This window comes from Microtus oregoni, unplaced genomic scaffold, assembly GCF_018167655.1.
Source record: "Microtus oregoni isolate MIOR12 unplaced genomic scaffold, Mior012 000072F_ref0000427, whole genome shotgun sequence".
NCBI classification, from domain to species: Eukaryota; Metazoa; Chordata; class Mammalia; order Rodentia; family Cricetidae; genus Microtus; species Microtus oregoni.
The window spans coordinates 6,192,279-6,209,537 of NW_024543979.1; the positions used below are offsets into that span (position 1 = coordinate 6,192,279).

Here is a 17,259-nt window from a genome sequence, read left to right on the forward strand (position 1 = left end):
AGTGTCAAGGCAGCCATAGCCTAACTGGTGAGGAGGTCTGAGTGGCCCAGAGGACCTATTCAGGGGAGTCCCAGATGCCTAGGAAGCGGATCCCACCAGTAAAATGTGAGCTGCAGAGTTAAAAGGGATCATCTGCTTGCCTTGTTGCAGTCCCCTGACGCTGACGTCAGCGTGGCTCATTAAAAGCCCAGTATTGACATGGGCTTGGCCATTCAGTACCCGAAGCAGGGCTGGAGAGAAAGCTCAGTGCTTGAGAACACTGGCTGCTCTTTCAGAGGACCCAGTTCAGTTCCAAGCTCCTGTATGGTGGTTCACAACCGTGTGTGACTCTAGTTCTGGGGAATCTGGTGTTCGCTGTAGACCTCCACAGGCACTAGCACCCACATGGTGTGCAGACAGACATGTAGGCAAAGCACCCATACACTTAAGAAAGAAAAGAAATACATTGGGGAATCACATTATCTTGCTTAACCGAATTCTTTTAACTAAGGGTTATGAATAAACTGATTGAAAATTCACTGTTTATTATAGAACGTATACACCATAGATAAAGCAAGATTGGTGTATTTGAAATAGTATTTTAATGTATTGTGTTTTCTGGAACACTGAGGCTGATTATATTTGATTTGTGTAATCCTTTTGTGTAAACTGCAATTCTTGTTTTCTTATTCTGCATGACTATTTTTGGTAAAAAACGTACAAAATGTAAAGCTTACTGTAGCCATTTGCAAGTGTCAAATCCAGTGACATTAAGCATGCCTAATGATGAGGAGCTTTTGTGTGTGTCGGGGGATGTGTTGGAGTCTTTTTCCATTAGTATCATATTTTTTGAGATAAGGGGTTCTGATTGAAGCTGGAGCTTAGCAGTTGGCGAGCCTGGGTAGCCATCAAGTCCCAGGCAGCCTCCTGTCTCTGCTACGTGACACTGGATTTCAGGTGTGTGCTAGCGGTCTGAACTTGGGTGCTCCTCATGCATTTTGCCAACTGAGCCATCGCCCCAGACCGTGATGATAGTGTTGCTGGTTTGTTTGGTTGGTTTTTTTCTTGATGACAGACTTGGAATGTGCCCTGTTTGCCTGGGTGACACCGACCACATCTGGCTTGTCAGCATCAAGAATGTTGGCTGTTAAGATGGGCATTAAGTGACTTGGACCAGTTAAGTTTAAGCATTACAGCACCGTTTATTGTGTCTGCTTCTGCCTCACAATAGCCCGTCTCCCCTGGTCCGTGCAGTAAATAGTTGAGAAAAGGTACTTATAGTTCTCAGTTTTGGATGACTAGGGTCATATCGTATAACTTAGCTGGAGAAGCTGATTCCCCAGGGCTAAGGCAGATGTGTTTTCAGGACAGACACGATGTGAAGCCAACCTTTTAAAAGATGGGTTTGTTACAGAAGCTACTGTTGTGCTAAGAAATGACCACGCTGCGCGTTGCTGTGCGTCTCTCCCTGCCCTAAGCATTTGAGTGATGGCTGCCTTACTTAACCGTGAAGTCAGTTCCAGTATGTAAAAAGCCATGTTTATGTAATAGAAACAGCAATGGCCTGTGTAGCAATGACCTTCCTCCATCAGGCCTGTGTTATAGGTTGACAGTTGACACTTGCTTACTAGAGACCGCCACCCTAACCATTCTGCCACCTCCCTTCCAGCTGTCCCAAATGTTCCCTCTCCTTTATCAAGCCATTCTGGAGGAAAGTCTGTATTTAAATGCATGATATGAAGTTATCTTAACTGCATCTTAATAGATTTACCAGGAAACAGGCTGTGTGTATAATTATCATTTAAATGGCAATTAAAGGCAGGTTTTCCCGCCTTGTCGTTATTAGAGTAGCGGGTAGGTGTTTCTCCGCATGAGTTGTGTAAGCAGGGATGCATCCTTGCTCTGGTTGTCAGTCTTAATTACTTCGCAGGCAGTTGGGATGGATGAAGAAGCTCCTGCCTGTTTTGCCAGGAAGGACCATATACATTTTATTTACGAAGTCCCCCTCCCTTCCTCCCTCCCTCCTCTCTCTCTTTCCTCTCTCCTTCCCCTTTTATTCTCTCTCTCTCTCTCTCTCTCTCTATCTCTCTCTGTGTGTGTGTGTGTGTCTTGCTTTGCTTTCTTTTGGGACAGTTCCTCTGGGGTGTGGACACCAGAAGATGCTCCCCCAACCAACATACAAAGGATTGTTAAGGTAGAAGAGACAGAGGCAAATAAACTCCCTGCCTTCCCTCTCTTTGACTAAAGCAAGACATAGACTTAAGGCGAGAGGTGCCCTTTCTACCTTCCTACCATGTTAACAAAGGTTAAAACACTGAAGACACTGCTGGATCTTATCACTTCAGAGATAGCAAGTGGGGAAATTACATGAGCAAGCAGTGCTAACATAGGGTAGACAGGTAGGACATTGATCCTGACCCACCAGAAGGGTGATTGTTAACTGGTTCATATAATCAGAGTTTTAGATGACATGGCAACTTTCAGAATGCAACCAGAGGCCCAGTCAAAACTGTCAGAACAGACGGTTGCTGGGTAGAATTATGATTGAACAAAAATCAGCACGGGAGCCTCTGCTAACAGACTGAGGGCACCTCAGTGAAACCTGTCTGTTCAGATTCTCAATCTCAGGTGTAGCATTCCTTCCTCCCAGCCACAGTGCAGAAGCCCTGCAGAATAAAGGTGACCATCCGGGGAATTTCTGTGCTCCACCTGTGGGGGAGGGGAGAAAGTACTCTGGTCTCTGTGACCTGCCTTGGTCTGGGAGAGGAGGAATCACTGACCCACCCTAGTAGGGGCCGAGAGGAAGAACTGGTCACTGAATAAGGAGGCAAGAAACCAATGGGTAGGAAAGGTCCAAAAATGCTCACTTCTCCACCCACAGGGATGGTGTTGCTTTTTTCTCAGTTTGATACTGTCGTGGTAACGTAAGGCCAGTTACATGTCCGTAATTGTGCCATCCAATTATCGATTGCAGTATCTGTGACATTTCATCAATGCAGAAGTAACGCAAATCTATACCTTTTCTTCCACTTGTGCCGTGGCTTGAACTCAGGGTTTTAGTAAGCAGGTGACCTATCTGTATTGAACTCAGGGTTTAGTAAGCGGGTGACCTATCAAGCCACCTCCTTTTCCATGGCTGTGCACATTTTAAATAAATTTTTTTTTAAAGTTTTATCTCTACAGGAAACTAGTTTATTGAATGTTTGTGTGAGGTGGTTGTTATATTACTTAAGAATTATGTTATGAATGATACTATACACAATTCAGTGAAATTCATTTTGTCATCATATAAAAACTACTTCATTTCATCCTTATCACTACTTTGTGTGTTCATGTATATATGCATATTCATGTGTGTGTATTTGTGTGCAGGTGCATGTGCGTGTGCATACACGGGAAGGCTGGAAGTCGGTACTAGGAATCTTTCCTATTTATTAACAAGCATTTATAACATGAACAGGCAGTACTAACATGGGGTAGACAGGTGGAATACTGCTCTGTACTTATCATGAGAGAGGGAGATAGACCAGGCTGGCCTCAGACTCACAGAAATCCACCTGCCTTTGTGTGTGTGTGTGTGTGTGTGTGTGTGTGTGTGTGTGTGTATTCGTCTATTTATTTTACATCCCTCCTGGCTACAGCCCTCCCCCATCCTCCCCTCCCAGTCCCTCTGCCCCACCCCCCACCCCCCAATCCCATCCTTTTCCATCTCCATCCAGGAAAGGGCAGGTCTCCCATGGGTATCAATAAAGCATGGCACAGCAAGTTACAGTAAGGCTGGGTGTTAAGGCTGGGGGTCGCAAAAGCCAGTAAAGCAGCTGGAGACAGCCCCTGTTCCCACTTTCAGAGTCCCACCAGAGGACCAAGCCTCACAACTGTAACGCATTTGCAGAGGGCCGAGGTCAGACCCATCTATTCACTCTGTTCCATTCTCCTTCCCACCCAGCGAGATCTTGTTTTTCTCAAAAAGGCTTGTTGTAGATTTCGGAAAGAGAGAGAGAGGTCACATTCTCTGTGGAACTCCTCTCCAGTGCAGAGGCTTGCATGGACGTTCAAGTCAGAGCATGCAGCTGACGTTCTCAGAGCTAGTGTGAACTCTGGATTTGCTTTTGAACTTGGCCTCAAGCACTTGGACACTTGGTCCCCAGGAGGTGGTGCAGAGGAGAAACGGCCTTGCTAGAGAAAGTTTGTCACAGGAGTTAGCTTTGAGAGCTTAAGGCCTCACCTGTGCCACTGAGTTGGCACGTGAGCAGTCAGCGTCTTATTCTGCTGCCTTACCTGATGCGTGCTGCTTCTTTCCCCCTCCACGATGGAATCTTAACCGTGCTATCTAGAACCCTGAGTCCAAATAAACTTTATTTATTTATTGGATTTTTCCTAGAACTAGCTCTGTAGACCAGGCTGACCTCGAACTCACAGAGATCCGCCTGCCTCTGCCTCCCGAGTGCTGGGACTAAAGACATGCACCACCACCGCCCAGCATAAACTCTTTTTTTCTTTAAATTGCCGCTGTCTAGGAACAGAAAAGTAACTAATTTATTCATGCCATTCTTGACAAGGTGCACAGGAAGTGGTTACCTTGACTGCCAGGTAACCCTGACAGCCCTCTCCATTCAGCAGGTGGGGACTGCTGTGTGTTAGCCTTGTCCTGCAGACAGCTCCCAGGTGGAGGCAGCTGAGTGTGTCACCAGATATCTGGGATGCGGTTCAACAGTAGTATGGCATCAGTGTTCCCAGAGCTAACGAAGGACAAAATGTGGTGTGACTTGTGACTGGGGAGGTTGTGCTGTAGGGCTCGTTCTAATGGGGGCCGGAAATAACAGCCCAAGCAGTAGGGTGCTGCCTTGAGTCCTCAGCTCCACCACCTCAGCGTCAGGTCAGATGATACACATCCATAATCTTAACCCTCAGAGGTGGGGGCGGGAGTTCAGGTGTTCAGGGTCAGCCTTGGCTATGTTAATGTTGAGGCCATTGTGAACTATATGAGACCCTGCCTCAACCAAAAAAGAAGTACGTAACTTTAGTGTTCTGTGGCCATTTATCCATAGGCGAACATTAAACCTTAGTTTTATTACCTTAAACATTGGATGTTTGGTATTGTTTCATGAGTCTATTATAGCAGACACAGCTTTCCTCGCGGTGATCCCATCAGAGGTGATTTGCTCTAAGAGACTAAAATTATCCCCTGGACATGCAACATTGTCAACTTGGTCTTAGCTCATATGGTTGTGAAATTACAATGTTTAGGAGCAAATCGTGTTTGGCAAGCCGTGAGATACAAGAAAAGTTTCTGGTCCCCCAGTAGGTATGGTCTTGGAGGAAGAAGACAGAATTAAGCACAGTGTAGTGGAACAGGCAATATTCTGACTTGATAATCACATGCTCTCATTTCATCTTAGAATTTTCCTTCTTGTAGCCTAAGGCCACTCAAGTGAAAGAATAATTATACAACCCTAATCTGTAAGATGCTAAGGTCATTTAGGAGTGCTGTGGCGTTATCCAGGGGTCCATCGCATTCGAAATAACCTGCAGCCATCATAATGCAGCCAGTCATGCTGAGTCCCACGGCAGCTCTGCTTTCAGAAACGAAATGTCCTGTCCAGTGGGTGCTCGACAAGCATGCTTCCTGGGGGCTGGACTCTGCATCTGTTGACTGCACCTGCTGTGGGTGATGAAAACGCCCCGGGCTCTGCCATGGCCTGCCCCTCCTGTTCTCTACTGCACACACTGTATATGTGGCCTGCCTCTGCTTGCACAGCCTTCCGAGAGCCAAGCCATCTATATGCTCTTGGTTCCTAACTGGGTAATGAGATCCATTACGGTCTGGTGTCATGCAGTGACACAGTAATGGCACTCAAAGTAACTCCCCTGCCGTCGGGGCAGACATGGGACCCGCCAGCTTGTCTGAGCCCTTCTCCGTAGGGCTCACTAACTTCAGGGCCTCTTCAGACCGTTTGTCTGTCTTCAGACCATTCATTCATATGATTTTACAAAATCAGAGCCTAATATCTGAAAAAAAGTATTTTTTATTTTATATATCTGAGAGTTTTACCTGCATTTTGGCTTTATATCACATGTGAGCAGCACTAGTTATAAATCATGATGTGGTTGCTGGGAATTGAACCCGGGAACTCTGGAAATGCAATTGGTGCCTTTTTTCCAGGGAATCCTCTCTCCATCCCCATCACATTTTTAGAGGAGTAGCCAGGAGCTAAATAGGAACAGTCTGGGGCGGGGGGGTGGGGGGGGTGCGGGGAACCTCTCTTACTTTCCCTTTGTGTCAGCTCTCAGGATCCTGGCTAACCAGAAGGAAGTCACAGCCATGTCCTTGTCTTCCTTGCAGGTCCTGTCAACACCCCTCCATCTAGCCATTGAAAATACTCTGGGATGGGTCCCTATGATACAGATAAACCAGAGACTGAATTAGTCCTCAAGGGACTTGGGATCTTAGTTTAACATGTACCATAAAGCAGTCTGAGGGAAGTAGAGCCAGGAACTTAGCCGGTCAGTTGGGTGTGGCAGTGTCGCCTGACCGTGCGAGGCAGGACAGGTGATGGAATGGAGATCAGGCAGGCCTCAAACTCAGATCTGCCTGCTTCTGCCTCCCGAGTGCTGGGATTAAAGGAGTGTGTCACCATGCCCAGCTGAAATGTCCCTTTTTAACTCCTTGATTTGAAGCCTTTCAAATCAGTGATGTAATCAGATGTGTGAGACTCTGGTTTCACATAATCAGAGCCTAAAATATAGATTGCACAAGATAGAGTGTGGTGCTGTGATTCCTGCCATTTCTGGAATGCAATGTGCATAGTGATGTCATAGGACTGTGAGCTCTGGGCTGGGAATGTACCTCAGTGGTAGAACACTCGCCTGGTCAAAGCCTTGGGTTCGACTCCCACCCTTATCTTGATTTTTGCTCCATCTTTCATCTTGTACGTTTCTTGTGCCTATCCCTACAAGACAGCTGTGTTAAGATTCCAGGACTGTGTGGCTGCCCTTTGCTCTGCTGCACAGGTGTATGCTGTCAGTTTCTGCCATCCCTGTGGACCAGCAGAGAGCAGGAACATCCCGACTCCTCCCCTCATGCAGTCATAACCTTGGGGCCTTTTGTTTTTCTATCAGAAAACTGATCCTTAATCCTCAGTCTCTTGGGAGAATGAGGATTTTCTTCTACATCTCTTAGAAGGGATTTCTGAACTGGGTGGGGGAACCTTTGGAAGGTGGGAGGGAAAAGTCTCAGCAGCCTGGCCTCTCTAGCTGCCAGAGTCCATTCTTAGGCTGTCACAGGGCTGAGTTTTCAAGTTCAAAGTACACACGCGTGTGTCCTGCCTCTGCCCGGGGGTGGTATACATGGAGCTAGTTTGGTAACTCATTAGCATAGTGAAGTTGGATAACAGAGCTGCCTGTCTCTGCAGCTGGCCTGTCAGAATTGCTGTGCCCATCTTTGTCCCCGTTTTATCCTGCCTAAAGTGCACGATTTATTCTATTCTGAGCAGCATTGCCATTTAGGATTTTCACATTTCATTCTTCCAGCTCAGTACTTTAATGTTCTGCTGAGGAGGAAGAAAGGGGATAACTGTGGTTACGGTTTCTAAAATTAGTCTGGATGATTTATTTAGCCTGGATAAAGAAACTGAGGCACATCGCTTTTAGTTTTCAGCGGTGGCTTCATCCTGAGATGACAGGTAGTCGTTATGAGAGCTTCCCCAGAGCTCTGCATCTGCTTCTTTGACAAGAGACGGCTCTGGTGCTGGTGAGTTTGAATAGAGGAGTGGGACTCAGTTAATAGACCCAGTGGGTTGTGCAACCTACCTTTCGAAGTAGGCAAAGTGGAGCGGCAGGAAGATTCTTTTTCATGTGTGGAGTTAGTGAAGGTGTCTTTTGTTTGTTTTTGACGGGGTTTCAGTGATAAGCCCTAATCTATTCCAAAGTCACCCGATAGCCTGCCGACCAGAAAAATTATTGGTGTAACATTGTAAGAGGGTGGGGCATCAATTGACGTTATGTGTGAGAAACTAAACGTTTTGTTTGGCCCACAGCTCTCAGTTTAGAATTCTCAGCAGAAGAAACACATGAACAAGGGTGAAGGAGAAGATGTAGCTCCATGGTAGAGTGCTTGCTTACCATGGACAAGGTTTTAGGTTCAGTTCCCAAAGGGGAAGAAGGAAGAGGGCGTGTCATATAAGCCTAGTTCAGAGACATCTGTAGCCTTACTAGCAATGAACAGGGAGTGGCTTTTAAGAGTGAAATATTTGTAATGCTTTATCAGAAATGAAAAGGCGCATGAGGGTACGGAGGAAATCTGGACATAATGCCTGTGGAGCTTCATGGTGGCATCTTTGTGCGCTGCAGGCCAGGAGTGACAAAGTAGCAAACTCCACGGAGGAAACTCTCACGAAGATATTTTTACTTGTAAAAAACAAATAAGGATCAATGCCTCAGATACTGTGTTTCTTTCTCTTTTAAAACGAACTATGTCTTGTGCCTTGTGAGTGACTGCTGTGAGCAGCCTCGAGTGTCTGCTGACCTTTACTGAAAGGTCAAAGGCCATCATCTCTGCCTCAAGTTTTTTTTTTTTAAAGATTTATTTATTATGTATACAACATTCTGCCTCGATGTATGCCCGCAAGCCAGAGGAGGGCGCCAGATCTCAGCACAGATGGTTATGAGCCATCATGTGGTTGCTGGGAATTGAACTCAGGACCTCTGGAAGAGCAGCCAGTGCTCTTAATCTCTGAGCCATCTCTCCAGCCCATGCCTCAAGTTTTTTAAAAGATGGATTTTTGAACAGGGCATTGGTGGTGCTTGCTTTTAATTCCAGCACTCGGGAGGCAGAGGCGGGCGGATCTCTGTGAGTTCAAGGTGAGCCTGGTCTACAGAGCTAATTCCAGGACAGGCTCGAAAACTTCAGCAAAACCTGGTCTCAAAAATAAATAAATAAATAAATAAATAAAAAGTTTCATTTTTATGTGTTTAACAAAATGTTTAGGTATGTTGGGAGTTTGAGAACCATGTAAGTAAAAAATGGTCTTGCAGTCCTAGGATGCATAAAATATAACAATGTGCATATGATTTCTCTTCAGGAATTCCTCAGATCAAAACTAATTGCAGAGTTCCCGGCTGACCAGCATTCATAGGGTAAGATGAGCATTTCCAGTTATGAACACATGGCCACGATTATTACAATTTAGTTGGTAGCTTGGGGCAAAATAGAGTACAGAAAAAGATTGCCATACTTACAGATGTTTTGAGTAAAATCGCTTTGATATGTTTAAACTGGTTAAGCAGAAATTTAAATCTGTGTTATTTCAATTAAAATGTCTTCTTCCTAGCCTTTGTGGGTTTTGTAAGCAGGAAGTGTGTATGTTCAATTGATTACTTTTTTTTAACCACTAAAGATCGAAAGAATATAATAATCAATGAGAGATTTAGACTTCATGCTTATGTATTTTATTTGGGCATGTTATCCTTTTTGTTGTTCGGTTGGCTGATTGAAACAGTCTCTTGTATGGCAGGCTGATCTCAAACTCACTGCGTAGCCAGGGAAGGCGACTCTATTGACTGCACCTTCTGAGTAGTGGGATTTCAGACGTGTGTCACCATGCCTCTATGCCCTGTTGGAAACTGACCTAGCCCTATGTGTTCTGGGTAGACACTTTACCAAGTGAACCCCATACTCAGCTCCCAAGTGTAATTCATTCAGCCCATTTGCCTTGTTGCCGATCTGTTGAGCTGCCCGAGCTTTTAAAAGCTTAGAACAGGTTTTGCTGATCTGCTGCTTCTGACCGCTTAGTGGCCTCTCAATCACTTCTGTGTTGTTTTGTATATAAACTTTTTGCCTTGGCTGCATGCAGGCTTGCTGTCATTCTCCTCCTTGCCAGAATACACTCCTATCTGACCCTCATGCCTCCCAAGCCTGCGGCTCCCTCTGCCTGGAATGATCTTCAGTGGGCTGAGTAATGAGTGCTTACTTGCTTAATCACTGTTCTAGTGATTGTCCAAGCAAGCCATCCTTCTCGGGGTCCATCGTCTTCACAGTGCTTTTGGTCTCCCGTGTCTGTGTGTTTGGTTGTGGTTTCTTCCCTTCCTACTCAGTAAAATACTTAAGGACAGAGACCTCCTCAACTGAGGATTGCACCCAGGGCCTTGTGCATGCTTCCACTGAGATTCTTTCATAGCTCACTGTGCATCTTGTATGCCTGTATTTCCCTAAGACTTAGATCTGTTGGTATATAACAGGCATTGTCAGTATTTGGAGCATGAGCAGCTAAGCTCTGAGCTTCCTCTGACTGGGGCTGCAGTTCTGGATTCTGTGCCATGCATGCATTCCCTTTGTGCATCTTGTTTACCTAAGAGCCACTCATGGACTCTGCTAGGTTTATCCCGTTGTCCCTCTCGTCGAGTCGCCACAGGTCTGGAGATGATGGTGTCCCACTTCCCACTCATCTCAGGAGAGCAGATGAGACTGCTCTTGGTCTGCCTCATGCTGGCGTGCCTGCTCTCCGTCACTGAGTGCACAAACGCTAACCCGGAGAAGGGATTTTAAATGACTGACTACGCTTTTGAGGATTTTTCGAGCATATTAGTTTGTTTATCTCTCGTTTTTTTTATACTTTAAAAGGGATTGTAACATGTTTTCTCGAGTCTGTGTGTGCAGCTTCATGTTTCTAAGGAAGACCATTATCAGTGTTTCCAAGCTCGGCTCTGGGCTATAACCCAGGTTCTGTTACCGTCCTTCTGTGGAGAAACTACCTCACTTCTCTGAAGGTGTTTCTTACTTGTTCAGTTAAGAGTGGACTCTGGTTTCTGTACTCCACGTGGCTGCTCTGTGAAGGACAAAGAAGGGTGACGTGTTCCTGGCTGACTGATGGTCTCCTTTCTCAGCATGGTAACCTGAGAGGAGAGAGAGTGTGTGACTCAGAAGACTCTCTTACTCTGGGGGAGTTGGCCAGGAAAATAGTTTTTAAGATAATGAGAACTAATGAAGGATTCGAGCTTGCATTCTTAGGCCATCTCTGGGAGAGTTGTTTTAGAGCCCGTGTGGTTGCACATGACAGTCATCCCAGAGTTCAGGAAGCTGAGGCAGGAGGATCGTGAGACCCGGGTTAACCTGGGCTACATAACAAGCCCCTGTCTCAATAAAAACTCCAAAGCCAAAAATCAACGTACTGTTTTAGATGATAGAGTAGCCTACTAAAATCATTGCCAATTTATATTTCCAAAACATACCATCATCTAAAGCTAATATATGACGTAGTCTGTAACTTGTAGAAACAGAACAGAGCAACTTTCCTTAACCTTCAAACAACATAGAACTGGACACCGTGGAGCGCTTTAATCCCAGCACTCCAGAGGCGGCAGCAGGTGGATCTCTAAGATCCAGGTCAACCAAAGATACTTAGTGAGACCCTGTTGATGTGGGATTCCCCTCTGTATGCCATGAATATGTTTTATTACCATTGGCTAATAAAGAAACTGCTTTGGCCTATGGCAGGGCAGAATATAGCCAGGCAGGAAATCTGAACAGAGATGTATATAGAGAGAGTAGGCAGAGTCAAGGAGACACCATGTAGCTACCAAAGGAGAAAGATGCCATGGGAACCTTACTGGTAGGCCCCAGCCTCATGGTGGTACACAGATGAATACAAATGGGTTAATTTAGGATGTAAAAGCTAGCTAGGAATATGCCTAAGCTATTGGCCAAACAGTGTTGTAATTAATATAGTTTATGTGTGATTATTCAGGTCTGGGCGGCCAGGAAACAAACAAGCAGTTTCTGCTTACACCCTGGTGCCAAAAACAGCAACAAAATAAACAAAAACCAGCTCCGTTTCATTGGGATTTCAGGATTGTATTCATTCAGTAACTTTAGTTTATGTCTTTCATATTCAATTTATTTGTTCAGTACTTTTCCCCTAGGACTTCCAGTAAATAAAGCGATTTTTATCTGAAACATTATTTATGATTCCTTAACAAACTCATTAGGGAATTGCCAGATGACCATTACCTGTCTGTGTTTGCTTTTTCTGTGGACTTAAATTCTGATCCCTGTGCCCACAGAATATTTTCTTCCTTTCCTTTTCCAGTCTCACTGCCCCCTCCACACCTCAACAGTTCTGTTCCACACTCAGCAGAGTAAAATGGTGCCTCAGAGAATTCTTTCCTGAGGCCCTGTTCCTGTAGTAATAGGGGTGGCAGGGCTGCGTCCCAGGCACCCGGGCTGCCTGCCTGGCTAGCTTATGCCCGAAATAATTACACGGACACTGTATTCTTTTAAACACCGCTTGGCCCATTTCTATCTAACCTCTTCTACGCTAATTCTCACATATTAATTTAGCCCATTTCTAATCATCTGTGTTGCGCCCCTAGGTGCGCTTACCGGGAAGATTCTAGCCTATGTCCATCCTGGGTCGGAGCTTCATAGCGTGCGTCTGCCCAGGAGCCAGGAGCATGGCATCTCTCTCAGGCGTCTGCTCCTGAAAGGAGAGCTGTCGAGACTCTGAGCTCACTTCCTCTTCTACCCGGCATTCTGTTCTGTTTACTCCACCTACCTACGTCCTAACCAATAAAATGGGCCAAGGCAGTTCCTTTATTAGCCAATGACCTTCCTCCATCATTTCCCCTTTTTCAGTTTAAAAAAAAAAAGGCTTTAACTTTAACATAGCAAAATTACATATAACAAAACAGTTATCAAGTAAAAGTTACAATAATCTTTATCATAACTAAGGAAAACTATAACTAACTATTCTTAACTCCATCAAAGACTCCAGAAAGATACAATACTACCTAAGCAAACAAGAAAAAAGCAACTTTCAAACTCTAGAAATGACAGAGACATCTCGCTGCCTGGACAGTCACCCAAAGTTCCTCTGTACCGTTGGGGCATCCATCTTCAGCCTTCAGGCCCATGGTATTCAGCAGACATTTCCATAAAGCAGGAAAATTCAAAGTCAGTTCAGTCACTATCTGTTGTGTCCTGCAGAATGTCTCGCAGACTCTTTCATGAATCAGGAACCCCAAAAGATCATCTCACCTTAGGCAAGTTCAGTAGTCCTCTCTCTGTGAGTTCAAGGTGTAGTAGCTTACACCTTTAATCCCGAATGCCTGGGAGGCAATATGACTAGGATGCAGCTAAGATTTGGGTTCACCCTATCCACGTGTGCCTCCTGTAATTTTTCCTCAATCATTGTCAGTTCCTTTTCTGCTTCAGCTGTCAGTTCTCTTGGACTATTCAAATCTTTATCACCATCTAAGGTTTTGTTTAAATGAACTATTAGATCAGGTGTTATCCCAACAGCTGGTCGTAGACTGGAAATGTCTCCTAACAATCTTTGGAAGTCATTAAGAGTCTTTAACCGGTCTCTCCTAATTTGTGCCTTTTGCGTTTTAATTTTCTCTAACCCTATTCTGTAACCTAGGTAATTAATAGAATTTCCTCTTTGAATCTTTTCAGGGGCAATTTGTAATCCCCACCTAGGCAAGACTTTCTTTACTTCTTCAAACAACCTTTCTAAAGTATCTTTATTTGAATCAGATAACAAGATGTCATCCATGTAATGATAAATGATGGACTTGGAAATTGTTTACGAATTATTTCCAATGGCTTACTTACAAAATATTAGCACAGTGTAGGACTATTGAGCATACCCTGTGGGAGGACAGTCCATTGATATCTCCTATTAGGCTGAGAATTATTATAAGTAGGCACTGTGAAGGCAAATTTTTCTCTATCCTTTTCTTGTAACGGTATAGTGAAAAAACAATCTTTCAAATCAATAACTATAAGAGGCCATCCTTTTGGTAACAGAGAAGGCAAAGGAATTCCAGATTGTAGTGGGCCCATAGGTTGAATTACTTTGTTGACAGCTCTTAGATCTGTCACCATTCTCCATTTACCAGATTTCTTTTTTACAACAAACACAGGAGAATTCCAAGGGCTGGTTGATTCTTCAATATGGTGAGCATCTAGTTGCTCTTGCACCAGCTGTTCCAATGCCTGTAGTTTATCTTCAGCTAGAGGCCATTGTTTGGTCCATATTGCCTTCTCAGTTAGCCATTTTAAAGGTAGGGCTGTTGGTACCTCTAAAGGTTTGGTATTTGCTGTATGTTCTTGTACAGCCTGAATGGCTGGTGACCTTTTTCCATAATACCTCATCATATCCTTCCCAGAATTATGAGTTCTTGGAAATACAGGAATGTTAATCTGGGTATTCCATTGCTGTAGCAGGTCACAGCCCCATAAATTTATGGCAATATTGGCTATATATGGCCTTAGTCTTCCTATTTGCCCTTCGGGCCCTATGCATTCAACCCATCTTGTGCTTTGTTTTACACGAGATAGTGCCCAATTCCCAGGAACTGAACATCTACCTCTTGAAGAGGCCAATTCGGATGCCAAGATTCTGGGGTAATGATACTTACATCCGCACCTGTGTCTAATAAGCCTTCAATAAAAGTGCCATTTATACAGACTCTTAGCTTTGGTCTTTGATCATTAATAGAAGTCTGCCAAAATATACGTTTACTCTGTCCTATTGGGTTTTTTGACTCATCCTCCACACGTAATTCATCATTTAGACCAGTATTACTTTTTACAGCAGAAATTGGAGCTTTTAATTTTCTTGGTGAGGCACATTCTCCACTGTGACTGGTAATGACTGGGCCACTGTTGGCTTGGGGGCCTGCGAGAGGCCCCCCAAGGAGTTTCCCGATGATATCGGATTGCCCTGTCTGTCTGTTGTTGACCTACATTCGTTGGACCAATGCCGGCCTTTACTGCATCTCCTACATATACCTGAAGACTGAGGTCTCCTATTTTTGTCATTCCCAGAAGAGATATTATTCCTAGAAATTCTTTGCCTGCACTCCCTTTGCAAATGTCCTAATTTACCACAATTAAAACACCTGGCAGTTTGATGTCTCCTCATTGCTTTGGAAATCGCTTCTCCTACCCAAGATTCATCATTATAGCTAAACGTCTCAACATTCATCGTATGCTGAATCCATTCATCCATAGGTGCTGATCTAGACTTTAAAGGCCCAATTATCTTTTTGCATTCTATGTTTGCATTCTCAAAAGCTTGAGATTCAAGAAGTATTCGCCTAGCTTCTGGGTCTGTTACCCCTATGTCTAGAGCCTTAATTAATCTTTGCAAAAAGTCAATAAAGGGTTCTCTCTGTCCCTGCCTAATTCTGGTATATGATTCAACCCTTTTTGCTGGATCTTGTATCCTATTCCAAGCATTTAAAGCTGCTTGGTGACATAGACACAGTACTTCATCGTCATAAAGAGCTTGGACCTGTGGATCAGCATATTCTCCTGCACCAAGAATTTGATCTTGGGAAACCTCAATACCTTTTGCTCTTCCTTGCTGTTCCATATGTTTGGATTCTTCTCTGAAATAAATTCCAAACATCAAGGAAGGTCCATTATCTAAAACTGCAGACACTAACTGATGGAAATCATGGGGGGTAGCTCTAGCATTAGAAGCCCAAGTCCTTATCATTTCCTTTACATATGCATTGTGCAAGCCAAAATTAACAACAGCTTGCTTAATTTCTTTCAGATCATTCATTGCTATTGGTGTCCATCTAGCTTCTCTGACTCCCTTTGAGCCTTTAGAAGTTGACGCTTTGTCAGAATTAAGTATAGGGTATGTCGCTAGAACCCTGGGTAAACCAGTTCTAATAGCTGGTGGAGGCATTGCATCCTGTCCTTGTGCCTCCTTACTCTGTTCACCAGCTGCAATAATTTCTCCAATCTTTTCAAATCTTTTTATCATTGTCTCTCTTAAATCCTGAATCTCCTGACCTGTATATATTTCCAGTGATTTCACTGAGGTATCAATTTTTTGGTCCCCATTCTGCACCTGTGATTCCAAAGCTTTAATTTTTTCCTTCAAAGATAACATGTCCTCCTTAAACTTTTCTTGTATATCATGTAGATTCCCATCTTGGAGGTACATTCTGTCTGTTACCTTATCAAAACTTTGTGATAAAGTCTGAAGGTCAAATTGAACAGCCTGAACCCTTTCAGGTAACTTTCTAATACCCTTGGATATGGAATCAATTTTGTCTGTCATAGCATCCACTTGTTCAGATAACCTCTGATTTTCAATAATTTTAATCCTGTCAATTAGTTGTTCATTATTAGTTTGTAAAGATTCTATCGTTCTTAGGAGTGCCATATTCTTCTGTTCATTATTAGTACGTAAAGATTCAATCGTTCTTAGGAGTGCCATATTCTTCTGTTCATTATTAGTACGTAAAGATTCAGTCGTTCTTAGGAGTTCCATATTCTTCTGTTCATTATTAGTACGTAAAGATTCAATTGTTCTTAGGAGTGCCATATTCTTCCTTAATGATAGAATATGGAAAAGAAAACTGAAGCCTAGTAACAAGCAAATTAAGGTATCCCCATAATCATATAAACCTTGTATGATGTAATTCATTGTATTAGTAAATATAAATTTACTAATCCATTGTATTAGTGAAAACAAAGCAGTAAAATTTGCGTTAGAAACAAAAACTGTCATATTACCTATTATCCAGCAGGTGGCGCTGTTGCAGAGTCGTGGTGAAAACATGGTCCTGTTTCAGTGCCTTAGTAGATGTTAAAAACTGGAAAATGCAAGTTTCTCAACAAAGTAAATGTAATTAAATCAATTCCAGAAACGGAACCAGAAACCCAGAATCCAGGGGTAGAGAAGAGCAATCTGGAAGCCGCTTATGCCTCCACGTGACAGAGTCACCCTGAGGGGTTGCAGCTTTCAGCAATCGCATGCTCTGGTTCGCGCCACTTAAGAGCTGTGCTTGCAAGGGAGATTTAAAAACGACTCAGAAAAGAGCAAACCACGCGGGCAGAGACTACGCGGGCCTGTGGAGTTTAAATCCACGTGGGGAATCCAAGGCCGCTGCTGCAAGGCACAGGCAGCAGCTGAGGAAGGGAGGGCTCCCCCCAAGCCGAACTAGTGCCCGCCAAGCCGAACTCGCGGCCGCCAAGCCAAACTTGTGGCCGCCAAGCCGAACTCGCGGCTGCGAGCGGGGAAAGGAGAGGTACTGAAACCAAACGTTGGGTGCCAAAATGAAGGTGTAAGTCACAAACAATGCCACACCAATTTGGGATTATGATTAATAGGGTGGTATTTATTTAAAGGGGAAAAAACTTACAGATCATTGTCCCAGGCAACAGCCCTTTATACAACCAGGAAAGGAGTCTAGTCGCCAGCGGAGCAGGAAGTGAAGAGAGAGAGGAGAGGGAAGTGGCCGCTTTTTTAAAGGGAG

General features: G+C 44.2%; 1 protein-coding gene across 3 annotated transcripts in view; it reads left to right on the forward strand.

The window, feature by feature from the left end:
- Positions 1-17,259, forward strand: part of Lrrc8b (leucine rich repeat containing 8 VRAC subunit B) — a 72,933-nt gene that overhangs the window by 35,465 nt on the left and 20,209 nt on the right. Inside the window, exons 1-2 of one of the 3 annotated variants that reach the window (XM_041641983.1) lie at positions 7,649-7,729; positions 9,060-9,114. The exons of 1 other annotated variant lie outside the window; for it this stretch is intronic. The gene's annotated coding sequence lies outside the window, so the exon portion shown is untranslated. Of the gene's footprint in view, positions 1-7,648; positions 7,730-9,059; positions 9,115-17,259 lie in introns of those variants that run through there. One more of the 3 variants, XM_041641982.1, reaches the window with a different exon arrangement.